Genomic DNA, 15332 nt, shown 5'->3' with positions numbered 1-15332 from the left:
GCAGGTCCCGCCCGCCTTGGTCCCTGTGGTCCCTCGTGCCCATGCCTCCTGCCCTTGTTCCGGGAGGCCCCCAGCCCAGGCACCGACCAGCCTCTCTGCTGCTGAGGTCCTGTCCTTCCCCCGTGTCCCCCAGACACTCAGGGACAATGACTATGGAACGTCCCCGCCCTGTGCCCCTGTCTCCCTTGTGGCCACCATTTGCCCCCAGCCCTGGCCGGAGTGAGATGCTACCGAGGAGCAGTGGGTGGTCCAGGCAGGGATGCTGGACGCCACCTGTGGAGGGACTGGTGGCTAGAGGCACCACCGGGGCCCCCCACTGGCCGGACCTGGCTGGCCCTGCGCATCCTCAGCAACCAGAGAGAGACAGGGGGTCCTGTCAGAACTGGTGGCTACAGGGCCTCGGCTGAGGGTGGCCTGCTCCCATGGCCTGTGTGTAGCCTGAGGGTGGCCATGCCACGCCCATTACTGTACCTGCCTTGCAGGTGAGGCGTGGCACCCACACCCGGTCAGAGACAGCTCAGGAAGTCGGCTGAGCCCTATGTGCACACCCCCCGCTTTGTTAGGGGCCCTGGCCCTGGGGGCGCCTGCCCTGTGCTCTCTGTCAGGCCCCCAGCTCCAACCCCTCTTCTCCTCTGTCCATGCCATCTGGGGAGTGGCCTCAAGACCATCCTTGTGCTCGCGGCCCCGAGATGCCCTGTAGCTCAGGCTCCCCAGGACCCCACACTTCTTGGCTCCAGCACAACTCCCTCGGTGACCCACCCCACGACCCCTCCGCTAGCCCTCCGCACACCAGGCTTCCTTCAGGGTTCCTCTCTTTCCTTTGCTCCCGTGTCCAGGCCCAGGAAAATCCTGGGCTCTTGTTGCCCTGGGCCATGGCCCCCCCCCAAAGGTGGGAGAGCCTCTGCCCACCCCAGTGCCTGGATGGGAGCCTGGAACAGAGCAGGTGCTCCATGAATGCAGGTGAGGAAGGGACACTTGGGAGGTGGTACCCCCATGTGCCAGTGGAGCCACCAGCCCTATCCCTGGTCCAGCTGCCTCTCTGCCCATGCAGTGGCCAGAGGGAGCTTCCCAGACCGCTCCTGTGGTCCAGCGCCCTGGCTGGGCCTCGGTCCTCTCTTCCTTGGCCACCATTCAGGTATCATCTATCTGCTCAGGTGGGCTGCCTGGGGGCCCAGCTAACATAGCCCCGCCCATATACTCTGCACCTGACCTTACACTGGGTTCTGGGTCCCTGCTGAGGCGTGGCCCCACCTTGTTCCTCCCTTTTGCTCTCCAGCGATCAAACTCTGACTCGGGCCGCCCCCTCCATGGTGGTACCTGGTGTTACAGCCCCCTGGAGCCCCCCTAATCTCAGTGTGGAGCATTGCAAGCCCAGGGGACAGAGGTGGAGACCGGGGGTCCTGCCAGGCACATGGAGATGCCAATCATTTCTGACGTAAAGGGAGTCTCAGCCTTCTGCAGGCCGGAGTGGAGGGCAGGGGGATGGCAGCCAGGCCTTGGCCAGGGGCTGAGCCAGCAGGCCCAGGCTGTGTGCCAAGCGTGAGTGTCCCTCTAGCCCGTGGGGAAGGCAAGGCCTTGCCCAACCTTCCTGCTCTGACCGCAGTCCCCCCTCCCTGGTGACTCAGCACTGAGAGCTCAGCGGAACCCCCTGCTGGCCTTGGAGGGAGGGTGGGATGCGTCTGGGGACCTGACAGCTGGTGCCCGGTCCCATGCCACGCGCAGGGACGCCAGCTCTTGGGTGGGTTCCCACTGGGCGTGCGGGGCCAGGTCCTGTCCCAGCCATGCATGGGCCACACAAGCCCCCTGGCTTCTCTCACATCCAACCCCAGAGAGGTGAACCCCTCTCCAGGGATTAGCAGTGTGAACCTGCCAGTCCTGTGGGGCTCCCCCAGCCCCTGGGAGTCATCTCACAGGCTGCTGTCCGTGTCGTGGGCAGGATGGCAAAGGAGGGTGGATGCCAACCCCATGGTCCAGATGGCCTGGGGGGCACGTGCCCACCCGTGGGGCAGCTTGCCTCTTTCTCTCCGGCCTCAGGGGGAACTTCCAACAGCTCTGTGTCCGCCTCTGGGCTTTGACCTCTGGGAAACAGCTACCTCGAGCCCTCTGGTCCCTTCATCCCTCCAGGAGCACCGTCCTCACCACTGGAGTCCCTTCCTGGTGGTGGGGCTGTGAGCCTGCCGCCCACCGGGTTCACAGGGCACCCCTTGTTCTTGGGGGCGGGGCACATGCTGGGGGTTGAAGGACATCTCCGACCAAACCTCCCCGCTGGGTCCCCTTTTCCCCAGGACCCCACTGGGGAGTGGCCCAGCCTTTCCCACCCCCAGGCCCGTGAGCAAATGGAGAAGTTGCCGCGGGTCCCACATGGGGTGGGGGTGAAGTGTGGGTATTTCCCAAGCCTAGAGGGAAGGGACTTGCTCAAGACCATGCAGGTTTGTGCCCGCACCGACCCCACCCCCGATTCCTGTGCGTTTGGGAGCCCATGGGAGTCCTGCAAGGGATGTCCCCCGGTGAGCTCAGCTCCAAGCACTGTGAGCTCCAGGGCCAAAACTGGAGGAGAGACCTGGAGTCCTGGCCCTCCTTGGGCAGCCCCTGGTGCTTTCTGTGTCTCCGTGGGGCCCTGTCCTGGGAAAGAGTATAGCTTCCAGGCCAGGCTGCCCACCCAGGGGCCACTCTGGCCACCAAGTGTGGGTGCTTCGGGATCCTGGAGCCACAGCGCAAACCTGGCCCTTTTGAGCAGTGGTCCTTCCTGGCTTACGACACCCTACGATGGAGTCAGCCTGGCTCCCAGTGTTGAGATCCGCTCTGGGCTTAGGCTCTGGGGGCACGTTGGAAGCAGGACAGCCCCTCTGGACTCAGTTTCCTCATCTGTAAAGTGGGGAGAGTTCTGGAGCCACCCAAATGGTGGCTGTGAGGGCTCCATGCAATATGGGGGGCCATTCCACATGACACACCAGGAAGCAGGGCCCCTCGGAGCCTCTCACTGGCCCCTCAGTGACCCCCGAATGTTGTTATTACCCCACAAACAATTACTGAGCTGCAGCGTGTGTTCTGGGTGCAGGAACAGTCCAATCTTGGCTGTGCTACTTGCTACGGGGCTGTCCAGGCCCCCTCAACTGCCCCTGCCCTGTTCTCATATCTCTGGTGGGGTGACCACAGGCTGGCCAGTGGGGGAGCCGGCACTGGGGGGCTGTCAGCCAGTGTAGCCCCAGGGGAACAGTCTGAACAGTCTGTAGTGGGTTGAATGGTGGCCCCAAAGGGACAGGCTCCAGTCCTAGCTGCCAGCTCTTTGAGATGCAACCTTACTTGGAAATAGGGTCTGTGTGGATGTAACCAGTGCAGATGAGGTCACGCTGGAGCAGGGTGGGCCCTAATCCAATATGACCGGCCTCCTTATAAAAAGAACACCACGTGGAGGACACAGTCGCAGGGAGAGGGCCACGCGCCGACAGAGGCAGAGGTGGGAGTGACGTGGCCCCAAACCAAGGGACACCAAGGTTCTCTGGTAAACACCAGAAGCTGGAGGAGGGAGAAAGGAGTCTATCTAGGACCTTCAGGAGGAGCAAAGCCCTGTAGCCACCTTGATTTTGGACCTGTGGCCTCCAAAACCATTGTCCTAGGCCCCCCTCCCCCCTCCAGTTTGCGGTCATCTGTTACAGCAGCCCCAGGACACTGACACGCAGTCAGCCATTAGGCCACAATAACACTGGGAAATTGTGGGGTCTGGCCTGACTGGTGGGGAGCCCTGGGGGAGTGAGATGTGGAGCAGCGGGGGACCAGAGATAAGGCTGCAGAGGGGTCAGGCTACTTGGGTTGCTGTGTGCTGATGCCTCAATGGGCCTTGGAGACTGGGGGACAGCGGACTCTGGGGAGGTGGTCACTAGATGCTGATTAGGTGAGTGAGGGGATGAGAGTGAGGGGCCTGAGCAGAGGTGGGCACTGCTGAGAGGGGCACCGGCCTGACTCTGGTGGCCAGGATGGCCCTTCGTCTCCCCACAGGCATCTACTGGGCTACTGGGCGAGGGGCACGGATCAGGAGCACTGGGGAGGCTGTGGCACAGACTGGGAGACAAGGTCACAGACTTCAGAGGGGCCGTGGGGGCTGGCCACATGTGAGGAGGCCCCTGGAAGGGTAGGAAGTGCCTGGGCCCTCGGGAGGGCTCACTCCAGCCTTCACCATCTTATTGGCTGTGTGACATGTGAGGGGGGGTGAGTACCGCACCGCTCTGGGCTGGGGACCCCAGAAGCCTTACGTGGGGATCCAGGGAGAGGATCAGGAGTTCTGATACTGGGATACTGGAGGAGGGGCCAGGAGGTGCAGGTCCCATAAAAGGGCAGTAGGAACTGGCCCTTCCCATGAGAAGCAAGGCCATGCTGTGCCTTGGGGGTAACACTAGGGTCAGGCTTGGGGTCAGCATTGGCGTGATCATGGGGTCAGGGTTGGCATTGGGGTTAGCGTAGGGTCAGGGTGAGGTTGGTAAGGTTAGTATAGGGTCGGGTTGGGGTTATTGTAGAGTCAGGTTGGGGGCCTAGGATGGGGAGGCAGGGAGCTCACGTTGTTAGGTCCCAGACATACCCTGGGGCCCCTTCCCTGGGGCTGAGCTGGACCTGCGTGGTTCAGTGTTGTTTCTGACCCTCTAAGCCATAGGGAAGGGAGGACATTCTCGCCGCTTTATGGAGAACAAACCGAGTCCTAAAAGGATGTAAGACAGGAATGGACCAGGATTTGAACCCTGGCTGTGTCCTGTGACAGCAGGTTACCCTGCTATGGAGGCAGCAAAGGTGCCCAGGGCCTGTGGAATGAAGATTAAAGGTTTTGGAGACCATCTACAGCTGCTCCAAGCGAGCATGGCTATTTTCACTTGGTTTCTGTGAAATGACAGGTTCACAGCTTCCATTTTTCATGAGGCTTGAATTATTGATCTGCTTCTGATATTTAATAACTCCTAGAAGCGGAGCCTTTCTTACCATTAACTGGCTTGAGACCTTTGTCCGTCACTGGCAGGGCCCTCTTGGGGACTGGCCCTGGGCAGCCAGCAAGCCATCCAGGTGGAGAAAACACAGACAGGAGGGCTGGGACCGAGGGTGGCAGAGGCTGTCCCCTGGGCCCACTTATTGGGCCGGTTGGGTCCTCAGGCCCCGTGGACCCTCAGATGCCCATGGAAGCTGTCCCTGAGCAAGCTGCAGGGGCCTTGGCAGGAAGACTTGCTGTGGCCTCTGTGAGGCAGGCTGTGGTTTTGTTTTCCTTTTGTTTTGAACTTACAATTGAACACAAAAACAAAAGTGCACAGGTTTCGAGCACACAGGAGCTGGTGAGTTCTCACAAACAAAATAGCGTGTGGGTGCCTGGGTGGCTCAGTGAGTTAAGCGTCCAACTTTTGATCCCAGCTCAGGGCATGATTTCACGGTTGGGGAGTTCGAGTCCCACTTCGGTCTGGTCTGCTAGACGATAGTGCAGTGCTGCGGAACATGCTTGGGATTTTGTCTCCCTCCCTGCCCCTCCATCGCTCCCCCGCGCCAGCGCGCGCTCCCTCTCTCAAAATAAATAACTTAAAAAAAATAATTTTAATAAACAACAACAACAACAACAACAACACAGGGAGCCACAGCACTGGAAACAGAAGGACAACCCAACCCCACAAAGCTTGCTGGGGCAGTCCCACCCGCCGTCCTCAAGTCCGCGGCTTTCCCTGCAGAGGGGCCCTATAGGCGCGATGCGGGATTGGGAGGGGGAGGGAGGGGGGGGGGTCGTGCGTCCCCAAGTCCCCGGTCCCCTGGACAACCCGGGCCCCCTCCCCTGCAGCTCTGGGCCCTCCCCCACGCCCTCCTCGTGCAGCCCCGGCCCCCTCTCCTTCTCCAGTACAGTCTCGCCCCCGCCTGAGCAGCTCCCAGCCCGGGCCTTTGGAGGCAGCCAGTAGCTCGCGTCCTGCCTCCCCTGGGCCCAGCTGGGGAGCCTCAGCCCCTCCGGCCTCCCCCAACCCTCGCCATCGGCCCCGCCCTCCTGGCGAAGTCCGCGGATCCTCTCCGGGAGTCGGGTGGGCGGGAGAGGTGGGCGGGAGGTCCCATCGGCGCCTGCGCGTGGGGCGGGCGAAAAGAGCCCGGAACCCTGCTTCCTGCCTCGCGTTTCCCTCCCGTGGGGTCGGAGCGCTGCAGTGGGCGGGCCAGCACCGCGGCCGTCGGACTCGGGTCACTATGGCAACGCGGCGGGGCCGGAGGCTGCGGCGGACGGTCGTTCCGGGTGAGCCGCGGACTTGGGCGCCTCGCGTGGGAGGTGCGCTCGTTGCCGCTTTTCGGGTCACCTTTCACGGGTCTGGCTGGAAGCCCCCGAGATTTGGTGGTCCTGGCGGACCCGGGCCGCGGGGCCCCGCACTCTGGGCCGGGGCGGGGGCAGGTCCGCGGGGTCCTGGGCTCGGCCGGGCGCCCCGGGGGTGGGAGTGGGGGGCAGGTCCGCGGGGTCCCGCGCCCCGAGCCGTGCGGTTCCCCCGCAGACCCGCCGCGCCTCGCGGGTTTCGGGCCCTTTGGGTTCCCACAGCGACCCCGGGTGGGCCGTGCAGGTGGGGACGCCGCAGCCCTGCGCCAGCCCTGCGCCAGCCCTGCGGCGGGTGAGGATGGGCTCAAACCAGGCCGCCTGGCCCAGAGATTTCCCGCCCACCCCCCACCCCCCACCCCCCGCCATTATTTGAGACTTTCACAAAAGTTGCACAAGGAGTACAAAGACTACCCCGCACGTTTTGCAGAGATTCCCCCAAATGTTACGTCTCCTCTTGCGGGCAGGTCGGGGCAGGTCTCGTGGCGCACCCAGGGAATTAGCAGCGCTCCTCCAGAAGCAGGGTTCCTGCAGACTCCGCACATACGGCTCCATGACTTTACTCTCGAGGATTCCGGTCCTTACTCTTCTGCAGTCTGGAGCGATCCCTGAGTCTTCCTGTCACTTTTTAGGAGCCACCTGTTTTGTGGAATGCTCCTTAATTTGGGTTTGTCTTAGGTTTCCTCGTGATTAATTTCAAGGTGCATTTTTTAATTTTACTTTTATTTATTTTTAAAGTTTATTTATTTATTTTGAGAGAGATGGAGAGCAGGGGAGGGGCAGAAAGAGAGAGAGAGAGAGAGAGAGAGAGAGAGAGAGAATTTCAAGCAGGCTCCAGGCTCCGAGCTGTCAGCACAGCGCCCGATTTTTAAGTAGTCGCTGCACCCAGCAAGGAGCTCGAACTGACCCCCCACCCCCTGAGATCAAGAGTCACAGTTCTTCCGACTGAGCCAGCAACGTGCTCCAGGTTATGCATTTGTTATAAGAAAGCCTCAACAGCGAAGGTGTGCACTTCCGGGGCGTCGTATCAGGAGGCAGGTGATGCTGCTCTGTCCATTAGTGGTGGCACTTTGGTTAAGTGGCTTAGGTGGTGTCTCCTTTATAAAGTTACTATTTTTTCGTTTGTAAGTAATAAACACCTTGTGGGGAGGTAATTTGAGGCTATATAAATAACTTGTTTCTAACCATACTTTCTACCATTACAAACGGGTGTTTTCTGAAACTATTATTAATCATATTTACCAAATGAAGATTTTTTTTAATTTCCATTATTCTTTCTATATATTAAAGTAGGCACCTGGCATGGGGCTTGAACTCACAATCCTGAGATTGAGAGTCGCAGGCCGTACTGACTGAGCCAGCCAGGTGCCCCAAGAACCTTCCCTTCTCGCCATTTTTCTATGCATTTATGTTGGTATACATGTTTTTACTTTGTGTCTCCCCCCCCACCACCACCATTGGTTATAATCCACTGCTATAATTTATTTTGTTGCTGATTTTCCAGATTTGAGCTTTAGGAGGCTTCTCAGGTTGGCTTCCGTGTCCTTTCAGCATGTCCCCTAACATTTTTGAGCCCTTATTTTCTGGCACCACCAGATGCACCAGGTTCATGTTGTGTTTCCTTGACCTGGCCTGTGTCAGTCATTTCTCTAAGGAGCTCTGCTTCCTTTTAGTTCCTTCTTTCTTCTCTTTTTTCTTTTTTCTTTTCTTTTCTTTTCTTTTCTTTTCTTTTCTTTTCTTTTCTTTTCTTTTCTTTTCTTTTCTTTTCTTTCTTAAGATATTTTATTATTTTCAAGTCAGCTCTGCATCCAACCTGGGGCTCGAACCTATAACCGCAAGATCAAGAGTTGCAAGCTCCACTGAGTGAGCCAGCCAGGCGCCCCCCCCCTTTTAGTTTCCAAGGAGGTGTTTAGAAACAAGATCAGGTTGTAGGTATGCTTTATTGCTACTGGAGGGTCGTTGCCTTTTGGGTTTCTCAGTGGGTGGAGCTAGGAAACCTATATTTATTCACACCAGACACATCTGTATCTATTTCTGAGTGTATAGATCTGTGTGTATATTAAAGGCTGTGAGTTTATATTGATATCTCCAATTCCAATTAATTATCCCAAGGTTCATTCTACATTTCTTTTCCTCTCTAAATCTGGTTCCTCTTGTCCTCAATGTATTTACTTATTTGCTCAATCCTAGACCACAGATGAAGTAATTTCAGAATTTCTAGTCCATATTTCTGTTAAAAACAAACCTATTAGAGGATAATATTTGCATACAGTTGTTTTGTTTTTATCCTTACAATATATAAAGTTTTTATGAAGTTATTTTAGTGTATTTTTTAAAATTTTTAAATATTTTTTTCGATTTATTTTTTGGAGAGAGAGAGAGAGAGAGAGTGTGAGTGGGGGACGGGCAGAGATAATTTGAAGTAGGCTCCAGGCTCTGAGCTATCAGCATAGAGCCTGATGTGGGACTCGAACTCATGAACCTCGAGGTCATGACCTGAACCAAAATCAGGCGCTTAACCCGCTGAGCCACTCAGGAACCCCAGGGCATTTTTTTTTTCTACATTTTTTTTTAATGTTTATTTTTGAGAGACAGAGACAGAGTGCAAGTGGGGGAGGGGCAGAGAGGGAGACACAGAATCCGAAGTAAGCTCCAGGCCCTGAGCTGTCAGCACAGAGCCCAATGTGGGGCTTGAACTCCCGGACCGTGAGATCATGACCTGAGCTGAAGCTGGATGCTTAACCAACTGAGCCACTCAGGTGCCCTGTTTTTTTTTTTTTTTAATGTTTTATTTGAGAGAGTGCACATGTGCGTGAGCAGAGGGAGGGGTAGTGAGAGAGGGAGAGAGAATCCCGTGCTGGCTCCACACTGTCAGCGTGGAGCCCAACACGGAGCTCTGTCTCACAAACCGTGAGATCATGACCTGAGCCGAAGTCAAGAGTCAGTTGCCTAACTGACTGAGCCACGTGGGCGCCCCGTATTTTTTGTTTTGTATCGTTTGCATTTATATTAATCATTTGTGATGAGGTTAGATTCAGTTGTTTCTGTTTGTATCTCATTATGTTTTTTTTTTTTAATGTTTATTTATTTTTGAGACAGACACAGAATGTGAGTAGGAGAGGGACACAGAGAATCTGAAGCAAGCTCCAGGCTCTGACCTGTCAGCACAGAGCCTGACACGGGGCTCGAACCCAGGAACTGTGGGATCACGACCTGAGCCGAAGTCTGACGCCCAAGTGACTGAGCCACCCAGGTGCCCCTGTATTTCATGATGATTTTAAGCTTTGGTATGCAAACCATGTGATTCTCAAAGTCAGCAGCTCTTGGGGCACCTGGCTGGCTCCATTGGTGGAGGCAAAGTGGCTCTTGATCTCAGGGTTGTGAGTTCAAGCCCCATGTTGGGTGTAGATTACTTAAATAAATAAAGAAAAAAAAGTCAGCAGCTCTTAGCTAGAAGATGATTCGGTTTCCCTTTACTTTATTATTTTATTTTTCATTTACTCCATGTTTGTTTTTGTTTGTTTTGGCAAAGGGATTTGGCAGGTGTAAATTCACATAGGAAAGTGCCGCACACCCCTCACTCCCCACAAGGGCCCCTGGTGGAATTCAGACCTACGGGTGGCTCATCGCTCCTGTTTCAGAGTTTACAAATGGTTGTGGGTGCTGTTTGGCAGTCAGTGAAAGGTGGGAACACAGACTCGTGGTCACAGATGTGTGATTTTCATCCATCCCCTAGATAGCCTTGAAGATTGCGGGTGCTGAGTGTAGCTCAGGTGGCCCATTCTCGGGGGGCTGGCGTTGAGCCCCCGTGTTGCGTGTAGAACAGATGAGCCATCATCTCTGGACTTGCCTTCGAGCACCACAAAAGGTGGTTTGTAAATTAAGCTCACTAAGTATACTTCCAGCAAGATGACATTGCTTGGTGAGGTAGGTCTGAGTTCTGCGTTAGGGACTTATCTTACTAGTAGCCGAGTCCAAAGCCGAATGCATCCATCCCGAGCCACAGTCCTTTAGGGGAAGGAGGTAAAGAGAAACCCCCGCTTTGGATGGCTCTCTGCTCGGCCAGTGCGCGTGAACAGCCTGTTCATAAGCGTCTAGTGACCGACTTTTAGCCTTTACAAATGGCCCCTTTGTGTAAATTGTAGAGTCTGTAACTGCTTGTGTTTTAATGAGGTTACACAATGCTTTTCCAATTAGTAATTATCAAATGTTTATTATAAAAGAAATTGCTTCAAAGTTTTGGTCAGCCGCAGAGGGCGATTAATTCTAATTAATCCTAATCCTGTGTGTGGATTGGGTAACCCCCTGGTTTATCTCCGACGTGTTCTACTCTATCTGGCGGTCTAGGTGAGGGGGAGGGTCTTTGTGGATCAGGAGCATCTTGTCACACTCCTTTCCTGTTCATCCTGCATCTAGTCACTGTGGGGGAGGTGGGGACACCCCCAGGGCAAGGGGAGCCCCCTGCAGAGCCCACTGCGCTTGGAAAGCTCTTTATCTGCCTGCTGCCTCTTTGTGGTTCATTGGGACTCACCCTCTGTCTTGAACTCCTTCCTCTTAACCGGGGAGCCGGCTGTCAAGCAGACTTGGCACGGACCCCACCTGCAGCTCGGGCGGTCTTTGGCTCTGTCCTAGTTTGTGAGGAGCTGAGGATCTCACTGGAAGCCTCTCCCTCCCTGTGCTGAGTGTGGAAGGCCAAGCCCCAGGTGTTGCCCCCTGGCCTCCGACCCGGCTGGCCCGTGTGGTCAGGGTCGCCCGCGGCAGAGCACTGGTGGGGCTCCGGCAAGTGAGTCCCAAACTGCTCCATGCTCCTCGCAGCCCTGTCTTAACACTGGGGCACATTCAGAGGAACTGATGACTGAGGTCGACTTCCAGATGGGGCTTGCGTCTGTGTGGGACCAACGGGTTTTCTGTGGGTGGGAAACGAGGGCTTTCACGAGGGGCTGTTTCCATCTTCCTAACACGCGGGGGTCTGCAGGTGCTTTTGTACGACATCTGCCTGAGATAAACGGGTTAGAAAGCTCTGTGTCTTACAAATGAGAAGATCGAAGTGATGACGTGACCTGGCGCGCCCCTGCTCCACCCCCGGCTGACCCCACAGGCCCTCCTAGAACACTGTGGATGCTGCAAACAAAGCCACCTTAACTGTGGGTCTCTCCCTTCTGTGGAGATTTCTTTCTGCCGTTTCCCCATAAGTTTCACTGGTTCCCCCTGAAAACTGGGTGCTTGTCGGGGACATCTGCTGGCTGACAGGCAGATTGCGTCCAGACTCTGAAGCTGTGATGTTTAAAGCCCATTAATGTCAGCCTCGGGGCTTTTAGGGTTATCCTGTGGTGAGATTTACAGGGCGGCAGGGTGCAGGCTGCCCTGTGATGGGGTAAGGAGGAAAGGGGCACCCGGACCGGTGTCAGGTTGCTTGTGGGTCCTGAGTGCCATAGAATCTGGCCTGCACGGTAGAAGCTGGTCTCTCTAGGGAGGGAGCCGCGGTGGGCAGCAAGGGCCAGGCCCTGTCCCCTCATTCTTCGTTTACTATGCCGAACAGGTTGAACTTTACCTTGCAGGTGGCCAGAGCCACGTGCGTGGTATCATGTGGTCAGCTGTCTGTATTACAAGAGTAACTCCTGTGGGTGGCTGTGCAACCAGTGCATTTAAGAGGCAGACCTGGTGGCAGGGCCCGTGACACAGGACAGGGCGCTGAGGAGCAGTCTCCAGAAGCAGGGAGGCCTGTTGACCTCACAGACCGTGGTGTGTTATCTGTGAAGGACCATAGTGGTGACTCATGGGCACTTGGGGAGACAGTCTGAGTCATCACGGTAGCAGGGGCGTTGTTTACTGGTGTGTGTTTGCTTGAATCCTGATCCTGTCCCTGTGAGTGGGCGCAGTCATGTGGGTGGCCTATGTGTCGGTTTTTGTTGACAAGACTGCCGGACTCCAGAGCTCCTGGGCCCCACACTGGCCCCTCGCCCATACAGCTCCCCTGCTAGTTGGGGTGTGTGTGTGTGTGTGTGTGTGTGTGTGTGTGTGTGTGTGTGTGTTGGGTGTTGGGTGTTTTGGGCAGCCAGTAGATAGACAGTGTGGACAAACCCCTAACCGTGGAGGTTGCCAGTTCCACACCAGGGCTCTCCCTGGGCTTTGTGGCTGGCCTGCCGTAACCCCGGTTTCCCCGTGGTCCTGGGAGCCCTCTAGCCAGCACAGGGACTGTGACCTGGCCGGGACGTGCAAGCCTCATAGAGGCCACGCAGAACCCCTTCCTGCTCTTCCCTCGTGGGCTTCCCTGGCCTCTGTGCAGAGTCGCCCCGTGTCCTCAGCCGCTCTCATCTTGCCCCAGGCTGACAGACAGACCATCGGTGCAGTGACCTTACTGTCTGTCTCCAGTAGGTAAAACAGTCCCTGGCACCTACTGAGTGCTAAACAGATACTTTTTAAATGAGTAAATGGATGAATTTAAGAAAGGGAACTGTGTCTGGTGGAATTTTATATTACCAGCCTCAGTTTTTCTGGTTACACAGTTGTAGCACCTGAAATATAATCGGAGAGGTTTGCTCCTGGATGAAATGAACCGTTGTCATCACCTTCTGTGTGCTGGGGCTTGGGGCTCAGAACCCAGTCCGAGGTGCCCTCTGCACATCCTAGCTGTCTGCTTGGGGAAGGTGCTTGGCCACTGACTGAACTTGAAGCCAGTAGCTTCCTTTATTACTGAATGAAACACTTTTAAAAGTGAGTCTATAGTTTTTCTGTGATTCATTTATACATCCATTAACACATCTGAAGGGTGAGGGCTGGTGATCGGAGCGTGGGGTGCTTGGGTGTTCGGGATTGAGAGAAACCATGACCAGGGAGGCCAGGGCAGGCCAGGTGCTTCAGCAGACAGGGGGCCGTTCCCTGTAGTGGAGCCACCTGGGGGTCTGACCCCACCCGGCACATGGCAGCAGGTGCTGGGCTCCAGGGCCTGACGTGTCCCAGCCCTGAGAGAACAGGACTATGTGGAACGGGAAGCCCTGGGCAGTTAGCCTTTTTCCTTCCACTTACAGGATCCCTTTGGCACCCCTGAGCGAGTGGAGCAGAGGGGCCAGTCCAGGGGTCTTGCAGCGAGAGCCCTGGATGGTGGCCAAGGTGCGTGGGGAGGAGAGGAAGCGGGAAGTCAAGGCTAATCCCACGTGTTTAGCTTGGGCAGCAGGATAGAGGGGTGCCTTGGAAGGAGCCAAGGAAACTGGGGCGCAGGAGCCTGGGGTGGCGCTCGGGTGGCAGGCAGGTGCTGGATGGGTGTGTCGCAGCCGAGGGCAGGTTGAAGCCGGCTTACTGGGCGAGGCCCGGAGGCTAGCAGGAATGGGGCTGCGGAGGGGCGCTGCCCTGCTCCAGAACCTGCAGGGCGGAGACCTCGGCTGCCCCTGGCGATCATGCCTCTGCCTCCCAGGCCTCCCTTCCGCTCCGGGAGCTCGGCCTGCGTGTGTGCGGGGCCTTTTCCTCCACCAAGCATCCTCTGCGGTTGAACTTGGTTCCGAGTGACTGCCTGGGGTTAGCACGGACCCCACAGGTTAGGTTCAGGGCTCCGTCCCGCAAGACCGACCCCGCCCGGACGCCTCTACATCAGAAGACCCCTCGACGACCCCTCTTCGGGTTCAGCTTGCTAGAGCAGCTCACAGAGCTCAGGAACGTTCTTTGTAGCTCCCCAGCATATTCTAAAGGGTATGACTCAGGGACAGCCAGATGGAACGGGTGCAACGGGTGAAGTGTCTGGGAGGCAGACCTTCCGTGCCATCTCAGGGCACCTCTGTGTGCTCCCCGACCCCTTCGCCGAGGGTTTCTGTGGAGGTCGTCACACAGGCGTGACTGATTGAGCTGTGGGCCATGGGTGATGGGTCAGCCTCCAGCCCCTGTCCTCCCGCTGGAAGGGAAGTTGGGGGGTGGGATGGAAAGTCCCAGCCCCACAGCCCCCAGGTTGGCTCCCCCGGCAGCCGGCTCCAGAGTCCCCTCATAAGCCCAGGGGCGGAGAAACAGAAGATACCCTTTCACCTGGGATCGTTTCAGGACCTGGGCACAAAAACTAAGCTAACAGCAGCTGCCCCCGTAGCTCGCGTTGCTCGGCGTGGTGAGGGTCTTCGGAGGTGTGTGCCAGGAACCGCAAATGAAGCCAACACGTATTCCTTACTACGTGGCGTATCGCTGGGTCCCGCTGTCTCCACAGCCCTGTGCGGGCCCTCCGGACTCAGCTGCTCCTCTCTCTTGCAGAGTCGCCCCAAGACTGGCTGGGCTAGGGGCTACCAGGGCCTGTCACACGATGCTGAGAACAGTGTCCCCTCCACAGAGCAGGCCTGTGGGCCAGACCCAGCCTGCGCCGTCCGTGTCTGAGCTGAGGGGTTGGCGCAGAGCCTGTGTCCCACTGAGCCCTCGACACCCGCTGCCCTCTGTGGGAGGGGCTGGCCAGCGCCGTCCTACACGTCTCACTGCTCTTGTAGGAGGACCTTCGTAAGGGAGTCATTCAGGTCTGGTGTCGGTGCCGAGAAGATACTGGCTTCGCCTGGGAAATCGCCTTGCTTTTTCCTTACCAGACTCGTGGGCCCCGTGCTCGAGCCTGTTCTTGGTACTTTGTCCTCCGTCGTCTGAGACGCGCTGGTTGCGTGGCCTCTGTTGCCCGATTTTGATGGTTATCACGTTGTTTTCCCCTCTCCCTTTCTGTGTCCTAAGCACTGTTCTGTGAGCTCAGCTGACGTGTGCTCAAAACCTGGTCGAGTGTCTCTACTGTTGGCTGGGGTGGCTGAGCACATGGCACCCATTTCCTGTGAAAGGCACGTTATTTCTGGGGTCCTGACAGTATCTGGGGATTTTCCAATACCGGCCAGGACCATCTTGACAGTTTCTCTTTTACTTTTTCCTTCCTTCCTTCCTTCCTTCCTTCCTTCCTTCCTTCCTTCCTTCCTTCCTTCCTCCCTCCCTCCCTCCCTCCCTCCCTCCCACTTGTAGCCAGAATTACTGTCAAACTCCACTCATTGGGCCAGAGACCCGTGTGGTGATAGCAGAAGACGTGCCCCTC

The 15332-nt window shown here is 56.7% G+C and overlaps 1 protein-coding gene across 8 annotated transcripts in view; it reads left to right on the top strand.

Moving 5' to 3' along the window:
* Positions 1–6072: 6072 nt before the first annotated feature.
* The window catches only part of CCDC57 (coiled-coil domain containing 57), a 102519-nt gene continuing 93259 nt past the window's right edge, over positions 6073–15332 (top strand). For 6 of the 8 annotated variants that reach the window (XR_008293946.1, XM_053211502.1, XM_053211503.1 and 3 more), the window contains exon 1: positions 6076–6235. The gene's annotated coding sequence lies outside the window, so the exon portion shown is untranslated. Of the gene's footprint in view, positions 6269–15332 lie in introns of all 8 variants that reach the window. The other 2 variants (XM_053211500.1, XM_053211499.1) reach the window with 2 other exon arrangements.

The sequence above is a fragment of the Acinonyx jubatus genome, chromosome E1, assembly GCF_027475565.1.
Source record: "Acinonyx jubatus isolate Ajub_Pintada_27869175 chromosome E1, VMU_Ajub_asm_v1.0, whole genome shotgun sequence".
Lineage (NCBI taxonomy): Eukaryota > Metazoa > Chordata > Mammalia > Carnivora > Felidae > Acinonyx > Acinonyx jubatus.
The sequence above is the reverse complement of the archived record's forward strand: the minus strand, read 5'-3'. Positions and strand labels throughout refer to the sequence as shown.